Raw genomic sequence first — 10,480 nt, 5'->3', positions numbered from 1 at the left:
CTGCTGAACAGGGAGCCTGATGCAGGGCTTGATCTCAGGATCATGACCTTGGGATCATGACCTGAGCCAAAGGCAGATGCTTACCTGACTGAGCCACCCAGGCACCCCAACTCTTGATCTCAGCTCAGGTCTTGATCTCAGGGCTGTGAGTTTAAGCTCCTCATTGGGCTCCCTTAAAAAAAGAAAAAAATAAAGAGCAACTGGAATGATCTTAATGCAGATATGTCACTCCTCTACTTAAAATACATCATTGGTTTTCAATATACTTAAAACTGCAAATCCTTAACATGGCTCCAAGGCTTAGCACAATTTGACCCCTGCTTAACCTATCTGGTGCTTACCTCCACTCTAACCTTAGGAAATGCTCACATTGTTGTTTCTTCTGTCTGCAATGTTCTTTTCCCAATTCTTCGCTTGTCTAAACACTTCTGTTTTCAATATCATTTAACTGTTTGGTTTTCAATATAATTTGTAGAGATACTTATTAAAAACAAATAATTACACTTTTCCTGGATTTGTTTTGTTGGATTAATTACCATCAGCTCTTTCATAACATGATTTCAAGCATGGTAACATAACACACTCAGCCCTTTCTGAGTTGTTTTTGTTCTTTTCTCAGTCATCTGTAATATTTTCAAAAAAATTTTCAGCAAGGGCATGTGGGTGGCATTTTTTTCCTAAGTATTTTTATGTCCAAGAATCTGCCCTCATAAAAAAAAAATGATAGTTGAGTGGGTTTTTAATTTCGAATTACAGTATTTTCTTCTCTTGTGAAGGAGGCACTGTTGGTTGCTTAACCAACAGCCATTTCCCCTTCCTTCTTATTAAGAGAACTCTGGTTTTGTTGGGTAATCCACCCTTCTCCACCCAGCCATGCACTTTACTAAGCCAATTGCATTCCCCTTAAAAATGGTTGGTTTAGGAATGGGCATGTGACCGACTCTAGCCAGTGAGAACTTTCTTCTGCTTGATGTTGTCATGTCTACTTGTAATGCCTGGTACTGTATGACCATCTTATGAACAAAAAGTTGAGTAACTCAGGATAAGACTGATCCCCTAAGCTTGGCAAAGCAGAATGATGGAAGGAATCTAGGTCCTTGAGCCACTAAATTAACCAATCTCAGAGCCAACTTAGAAATTCTTAGATATAATAAATCTGCTTTATTGTTTATACTGATCATGTTGGGTTTTTTATTTCTCCTGGTACACAACTTTTAATTTTATATGCTGTTTCATTACCCCTTCAGGGGAGAATGAGGTCAGCATGATACTGGTTTCTTTACATACAACTTGTTTTTCTTGATAGTTAAAATTATTCTTAAAATATTTAAAATTAAAAAAAACCTCTACAGCACATAAAATCGTTGGTTTCTATTTTTCTTGGCACTTGGCTTTTTAACTTGGCAGATTCAAATCTAATACTAAAAGTTTTCTTCAACTGTTTCAACAATTCTTGCTTCTTTTCCTGATACTTCTGCTTATCTTGCTTTAAATTTAAATAGATTCTTTTTTTTTTTAAGATTTTATTTATTTATTTTTGAGAGACACAGAGAGCATAAGAGGGGGAGGAGGGGCAGAGGGAGGAGCAGACTTCCCGCTGAGCAGGGCTGGATCCTAGGACCCTGGGATCCTGACCTGAGCTGAAGGCAGATGCTTATCTGACTGAACCACGCAGGCGCCCTGATCTTGCTTTAAATTTATAGCCACCAAACAACACTAGATCATCAGGGCTGCCTAGTAATCCCTTCGTATTCACAGTTCTACTCTTCAACTATTTCATGCTGCTTCTCCTCTTTTCGCAGAACTCCAAAACTCCTTCTCTCTTTCCGCTGAAGCCCATGTCTTTGCTTGTTATTTCACTGTGAAGATCAAAGTAATCAAAAGAGAATTTCTACATCTTCCTATTTCGTGCCATGTACCCACTCAGATCTGCCTTCAAGGAAGGATGCTTTGCCCAGTTGCTAGCTATGTGCTCGGCTCATTGCTTTTAGCTGTTAATGTCTTTGGTGTCCACGTCAGCTTTCAACCTGAGGCCGTGGGCTTTTTGAATGGCCCCCAGTCAATGACAGAGCGAGGTAGTAGGCAAAGATCTATTCATTTCCATTCAAGGTGGGACTCCTCTAATGAGCGATCTTAGCTCTATAGAGCCTGGCCAGCAGAGCTTGTCAGGACAACATCACAGAAGTCTACATCATATCTGATGGCTTCCCCTGACCCTTGTCTTTTCCTTTTATAGGAGTCACTCCCCAATAATCATTTTAGACTCTTCATTCTGTCTCAGTGTCTGCTTCCAGGAAACCCAAACACCTTCTGAACCTGAAAGTCCCTAAATCAATCTAACGATGTCTATGCCTATATACACTACCTTGTGTGAGTGAATCCCACAGGCTTCCAACTTTGGCCAAATTCTCAATTCGCACACTGAATACTATTAATTCTAAACCATTCAAGACTTTTTCTTCTGAAATGTTTTCCTTTTTCTCCTACATAATCAATTTTTCTTTCTATATTATTATCAATATACAAACATGTAAATTTCTTTAACCTACAAAACAAACAAAAGACTTCCCTTGGCCATACATTCCTTTAGCTTCTGCTAATTTCTTCTGTTCCTCTCTATGGAAAGACTATTCAAAGTATTATTTGTCTCTTTTTCATCCTTTCCCATTTTATCTTGAACAAACTCCAGTTACGCTTTGTCCCTTCCATTAAACTGAAACTATTCTTGTCCTATCTCCACTTTGCTTCAGGTCTCTGTCCTTGTCTGGTCTCTCAGAAGCATTTGACACAGTCTATCATTTCTTCCTTTATTTTATTTATTTATTTTTTAGAGAGGGAGAGAGGGGAGAGAGAGAGAGAGGATGAGAATTCCCAGCAGGCTCCAGGCTCCACACCCAGCTCGGAGCTCAACCTCACAACCCTGAAATTATGACCTGAGCCGAAACCAAGAGTCAGATACTCAACCAACTGAGCCACCTGCTTTATTTAGCATTCAGGACACACCCTCCTGTGTCTTTACTTTTACCTCACTGGCTGCTGGTCCTCAATCTTATTTAATGAATCTTCCTTATATTTTTAAGTGTCCCAAGACTCAGCCCTTAGTCTTCTCTGTCCATATTCACTGTCTAGGTGGTCTGTTCTGGTCTCATGGATTTAAATACCACAAATACATTGACTATTCCAGCCCTGTGTTTCCCCTGGACTCCAAACTCATATATTTGACTTCCACCTGGCTATGTCTAAGTTTATACTTAGTGTCACTCAGTTGATACTTAGTCTCAGTTTATACTTAGTTTCACTTCCACCTGGCTGTGTCTCAGTTTATACTTAGTTTTATGATTATTGCCTACCTTGCCCAGAGCAGGGCGCATCAATTCTATAATTTGAGATAGTTCTGTGTCACTTAGATTTTCTGTTTTTGTTTGGTTTTTTTGTTTGCTTGTTTTTAAGATTTATTTATTTATTTATTTATTTATTTATTTATAGCGATAGAACATGGGAGAGGGGGAGGGATAGAGGGAGAGGGACAAGCTGACTCCATGCTGAGCACTGAGCCCAACTTGGGGCTCTGTTCCACAACCCTGAGACCACAATCTCAGCCAAAACCAAGAGTCAGATGCCCAACCAACTGAGCCACCCAGGCACCCCAAGATTTTTTGTTTTTTAAGTGTAGATTTGTACATATTTTTAAAATAGATTTTTTTTTACTTCATTTCTTTCCTTTCTTTCCATTATGTGATTTACCAGAGAAAGCTTTGGTGTTGCTTTATTTTAAAAAAAAATATTTACTATTTATTTACAATTATTCAGGATCTGTGTTAGCATTTTCAGGTGTGCAATTTAAATAATTTAGTTTGGTGTAAAACCCATATTATTTTCTAGTGATCACTCGAAAAGATGTGTATAAACTATATGCTTCATCTGTTCTATAATTTTTCCAGCTTTCAGTGTCATGCTTATCAGCATTTAGTTTCTGGAGTCTATTTTTTATGTTTTGAAAATGGAAACATCTGTTCATCTTCTATCTTCTGGCAATTCTCGAGTTCTTCTCCATTTTTTAAAATTACTGACAATGATTCTATCATTACATTACCTAGTATTGTTTTATACTAATGTAATTCACCTGTGTTTAAGGGCGTGAACCGGTTAAAAGGAACAACGTATATTTTTACTATGCTTCAATTGTCCCATAGTCATGTTTATTCAACCCTCTTAAATTTGAAAATTTGAAAGTTCTGTTTTTTTTTTTTAAGTAGGCTTTATGGCCAGTGTGGAGCCCAATGCAGGGCTTGACCTCCTGACAGTGCAATTGAGACCTGAGCCAGGATAAAAGTCAGAGGCCTAACCAACTGAGCCACCCAAGCACCCCTGATAATTCTTTTTTCTTTTTTTTAAAGATTTTTATTTATTTATTTATTTAAGAGAGAGAGTGCACAAGCAGGGGGAGGGGCTGTGGCAGAGCAGGGAGCCCAGACAAGGGGCTTGAACCCAGAATTCTGGGGTCACGACCTGAGCCAAAGGCAGATGCTTAACTGACTGAACCACCCAGGCGCCCCTGAAATTATTATTCTTAACGAATATAATAAGCAACACAGTAGTTAATAATAGTTTACTACCTCAAGCAATAAGTTTTTCCTTCAAATATTTTCTAGATCCATTAAAAAAAATCTTAAATGTTCTAATTACCACTTTTCTTTTAAACCGTGTAGTAAAGAATACATTTTGTTTTAAAGATTCGATTTATTTATTTGACAGAGAAAGAGGGAGAGTGCACAGGAGCAGGGGGAGGGGAAGAGGCAGAGGGAGAGAGAGAAGCAGATTGCCCACTGAGCTGGGAGCCTGACTCTGGCCTCCACCCCACGACCCCGACCCCGAGATCATGAACTGAGTCAAAGACAGACCCTTAACTGACTGAGCCGCCCAGGTGCCTCATGAATATGTTTTTTTTTAGAAATATTAATCATACTTGTTTGGCTATTATGGTATTTAAATTTTGATAAGTTGTATGCTTCAGTGGAAGGTATTGAACATGATTATTTTTCTCTAAATATTATCCTGTTCTGCAGGATTAAAAATGAAAGGATTCATAAGGATAGACATATAGGTCAATGAAACAGAGCTGAGAATCCTGAAATGAACCTATACTTATGTGGTCAATTGATTTTCAGTAAAGGTGTCAAAGAAATTCAACAGGAAAATAATGGTTGCTTCAAGAAATGTTTTTGGAATAACTGAATATCCATATGGAAAAGAAATGCAGTTGGATCTTTCTTTATACCATACACCTAAATTAATTCAAAATGGATCATTGACCTAAAGGGCAAAATCACATACATCCTACAGAATAAAGCATAGGAGAAAAATCTTTGTGACTTTGGGATTAGACACACACACACACACACACACACACACACAGGAACCATAAATGAAAAAACTAATAAATAGACTTCAAAAAATTGAAATCTTTTGCTTGTCTACAGATATGATTAAGAACTTTTACAATTCAATAATAAACAGCTCAATTTTAAGAAATAGGAAAAATATCTGTACAGGTATATAACAAAAAGCTGCTCAACTTCGTTAGTAAGTAGGGAACTGCAAATTAAAACCACAGTGAGATACTACTAGACACCCATTAGAATATCTTAAATTAAAAAGACTGGTGTGGCTCAGTCAGTTGTGTCCAACCCTTGATCTCGGCTCAGGTCTTAAGCTCAGGTCTTGAGCTCAGGGTTGTGAATTCAAGCCCTGCATTGGGCTCCATACAGGACTTGGAGCCTACTTAAAAAAAAAAAAAAAAAGACTGAAATGCTGAGGCACCTGGCTGGCTCAGTCAGTGGAGCACGTGACTCTTGCTGTCAGGGTTGTGAATTTGAGCCCCATGTTGGGTGTAGAGATTACTTAAAAAAAAAAATCTTAAAAAAAAAAAAAAGACTGAAATGCCAAGTGTTGGAAAAGATGTATACAAATGGAACTCCCCTACATTGCTTGTGGAAATGCAAAGTGATGCAATTACTGGAAAAGTTTGTCAGTATCTTAAAAATTGAAACATAGACCTACTACATGACCCAGCAATTCCATTCTTAGTATTTACCTAAGAGAAATGAAAGTACATGTCCACACAAAGATTTGTTTGTTTTTAAAGATTTTATTTATTTGACAGAGACAGCCAGCGAGAGAGGGAACACAAGCAGTGGGAGTGGGAGAGGAAGAAGCAGGCTCCTAGCAGAGGAGCCTGATGTGGGGCTCGATCCCAGAACGCTGGGATCACTCCCTGAGCCGAAGGCAGACGCTTAACGACTGTGCCACCCAGGCGCCCCACCACACAAAGATTTGTACACAAATGTTCATAGCAGCATTATTCGTAATAACCAAACAATAGAAACAACTCAACTATCCATCAACTGATTAATGAATAAAAAAATAAGGCATATGTATTTGATAGAATACAACTTAGCTAATAAAAGAATATAACTATTGGTATATAGAACAATGTGGAAGGATCTCAAAAATGTAAGGGCAAGTAAAAGAAACCAGACACAAAAGACGTACGAAATATGAATACAAAATTCTGGAAAATGCAGAAATATAATAGCAGAAACCAGGTCAGTGTTTGCCTTGTGGCTGGGGATGAGGGACAGTTTGACTGCAAAGGTACATAGAATTTTGGGGGTGAGTAAACTGTCCTGAAACTCGATTCCAGTGGTGATTGCACATCTTGATAGATTTACCAAAACTCATACAGCCTTACACTTATAATGGATGAATTTTATGTTCTATAAATATGCTTCAGTAATGATTTGAAGGGTGTATACATTAAATCTCAAGGTAGGTTCTTTCTCTCTTCCTTCCTTCCTTTCTTTCTTTCTTTCTTTCTTTCTTTCTTTCTTTCTTTCTTTCTTTCTTTCTAGGATTTCTGTTTAGCAAATTAATTGTTGCTGATATACATCAGTTTAAAATGCGTATGGGGCACCTGAGTGGCTCAGTCGGTTGAGCCTCTGACTCTTGATCTCAGCTCAGGTCTTGATCTCAGGGTCATGAGTTTGAGCCCTACTTAAAAAAAAATGCCCAACAATTCGTTTTCTATAAAACATAATTGTCTTTGTTCAGGACAGTTATAATATTTAAAAATCTACAATCATATTGTAAATTTGAGAGCTATCATGATTTGAGTAATAGACTAGGAACTGTGGGATTATTAATTTAAAGTAATAGTAAACATAATAAAAAATAATAAATTAATAAAGTTTCCAGTAAAACTCCGTTTATTTGAAGTTTAATTGTTTCTTAATCTCATATATCTGTAACAAGTTCAGGAATATGTTAGTAATAAAAAAATATGTTTTGTTCAGCTAATTTTGAGATCACAATGTCTATACATTAAAATTACAGAAATATTTTTGAGGTAAGTTTTGGTCAAGTCACTGTGAAAAACATAGTACATTATTTGCCAAAACAAATAGAATATACAGGGAATAAAAATTTATAAATGAATAAATCTATATATTTAACCATTTATTTTCCATCAAATTTGCCACCACTGTCATCATCTATCATTAGAAGAATAATATTTTTTTATTTACTTCTGATTCTGAGCCTAATCATATGACTAGGAGCAGTCCAAAAGGATGGCATTTCTGTTAAAAAAGAAATGAACACATTGCCAACCATCAATAATGCATTTCAAAAACGGTTTTCTGGAAAAATAGTTTATCAAAGTAACAGTCATTTAAGGAGAAATGTAACAATCATTTAAGATTTAAAATAACGATTTCCAAGGCTGTATATATATAAAAAAAAACCCTTTTTCCTTTTTAGATAAATATAAGAGATTAATTTGAAGTTTTAAATATTATCTTCAAAATGCCATTTATTTATGAGTATTGTCTTGAAAGAAGTCATTTGCCTCTTAGATCAAAATATAAAGCAAACTTAAAGAATTAGGAAAGATGAAATACATCTCTGTAGTCCTATGCAATGGCACCTCTGCAGGTTCTTTATCCATACAGTGATACCTCTGCTAGAAGTTTGTTGGACAATTTATTTACAGGTATACAGACAGGAATTATTTTGCATTGCTATCAGTTATCTGCAATTTATTGAGTTGTGAAATAGCTCAAAGGCAATGAAAGACACAGAACCTCCCTATAATCAGAATCGTACAACCTAGAAGGGTATGCTCTAAATGCTGCATAGTTCTCCATGAAAGCACGCATTTTCCCCTACAGTTTTAGGAAGCGGCTATTTACTCAGATGAGCAAACTGTTCAGTTAAATTTATTGTAACGAAGTCGCTGAAGGAAACACTGACATTATTTATTGGTTCATAGAATTATCTTCCTGGGAAAGAATTTCCTGGAGTAAAAATTTAAGTCATTTTGACACAGATGACCTCAGTTCTCAGTGCTAATAGTTAAGCTGTATGGGGGCAGGTGGTCTCAATATTCTTACAAATGTAAGTGATGTATATTTAGAGAAGAAAGTTACCCAATAGAATGAGTTTTAAATGTTTTATGTGAAGATATTTTAATTTTTTTTAGTTTTTAATTTTTTAAAAAGATTTTTATTTGAGAGAGAGAGAGGTAGAGTGAGAGAGAGCAGAGGGTCGGAGGGAGAAGCAGACTCCCCACTGAGCTGGGAGCCCGATGTGGAACTAGATCCCAGGACTCCAGTATCATCATGAACTGAGCCGAAGGCAGTCGCTTAACCAACTGAGCCACCCAGGCGCCCCTACGTGAAGATGTTTTTAGTGTGCTAGTCTATTTTACAGTGTTTTAAGAAAAGTAGCTCACCAAGTCCCTACCTACCCCAGCAATCTGAATGTCTCAGTATTTTATTTCCTCATCCTTTCCTCATTCCCAAGATTCGTTGGAATTTTCTTTCTGCTGCCTCCATAATTATGGATACTAGAAAATAATTCCAAGCCCCCCCACACCCCTATTTTCTAATCTCTAGATATTTACAATGTCTTTCTTATCATGCTGGGCTGTAATGATCTACTTTGCATGTAAGTTCCTTCACCTAAAACAACATATACCAAACAGGAAACAAAGAAGTGAAATGCTTGTTTCAGGTTGCAAGTTGTGTAAATGATTTAATTCTTTATCCTCTTTCATTCAAAATCTTAGACCAAATTTATTTGAATCAAGTGATATCTGTATTTTTCTATTAGTAAATGTGATGCTTCATAGCTACTGAAAGTCATCAAGAAACAGGGCTGATATTTTTTTTGAGAAAAGTAATCCAATGACTGGGGTATTGGGGAGATCGTTATCTTTCCTCTTTAATGCCTATAGTAGTTCCCTGCAAAAGTACTAAAAGGTTCACCTATTTTATGTATTACTGTAGTATTTATTGAGGTATTGATGGATTTATTAATACTACCAGAGTATTTTTCTGAACTTGAAGTTTTACTGTGTGTATGCATACACACACACATACATACATACACATTTACACACATTTGGGATTTCTGAGTCAAGCAGTCAAACTTAAAAGTTTGACTCTTATTTAGAAATAAAACCTTGAGTAAATTTAATTCCAATTACTGAATGTTTAAAATACTCGGAATTCCCCAAAAGAAATATTTATGATCTTGATGGACAATCTGATCACATGGGTACTGAAGGAAAGTAACTTCCCCTTGATCACTGCTGAATTTCAAAGGCAACAAAGGCATTAACTCAAGCATTTGAATTACTTCCTTACAAGATTGTAGTTGTGTATCTCTAAAGAAAATACAGGTTTTTTATTTAATGTTTACCTTCAACACCAAATGTTTCTGCATAGCTTTACATTAGATAACATTAGAAATAATGGGTACTTCAAAAATTACTTGTGTGGATTTAACTAGCATTTATTGAACATCTACAAAGAAACAAATGCCTTCGCTTCTTTGGTTTGGTCTCATTTAATCTGATCCTAAAAACATCAATCAACCCTATTATGAACTGAATCGTGTCCTCCCCAAATTCATATTTTGAAGTAACCACAAGATATCTGAAAATGTGAATGCATTTGGAGAGAGGGTCCTTAAAGAGGTAATTAAGTTAAAATGAAGTTATTAGAATGGGTTCTAACCCAGTATGACTGTTGTCTTTGTAAGAAGAGAAGATTAGGACACATGCACATAGAGGGAAGACCATGTGAAGACATAGGGAGAATTTGGCCATCTGTATTATGCAAGGAAAGAGGCCTCAAAAGAAACTAACTAACCCTGCTGACACCTTGATCTCAGACTTCTAGAACTGTGAGGAAATAAATTTCTGTTGTTTAGGTCCCCAGTCTGTGGTACTTTGCTATGGGAATTCTAGCAAACTAATGCACCTGTAGAGGTATAAACACTTCTCCATAGACACAAATTACTCTAGAAGTTTCTAAGCTAAGAAGAGGTCACACAGGGATTGAAACCCAGGTCTTCTAATCACAATTCTAGTGCTTTCTCTAATACAAAACCATAATTTGTGGTTTAATGGAAAGAG

Source organism: Ursus maritimus, unplaced genomic scaffold (genome assembly GCF_017311325.1).
Source record: "Ursus maritimus isolate PB19 unplaced genomic scaffold, ASM1731132v1 scaffold_21, whole genome shotgun sequence".
Classification (NCBI taxonomy): Eukaryota; Metazoa; Chordata; class Mammalia; order Carnivora; family Ursidae; genus Ursus; species Ursus maritimus.
The sequence above is the reverse complement of the archived record's forward strand: the minus strand, read 5'-3'. Positions refer to the sequence as shown.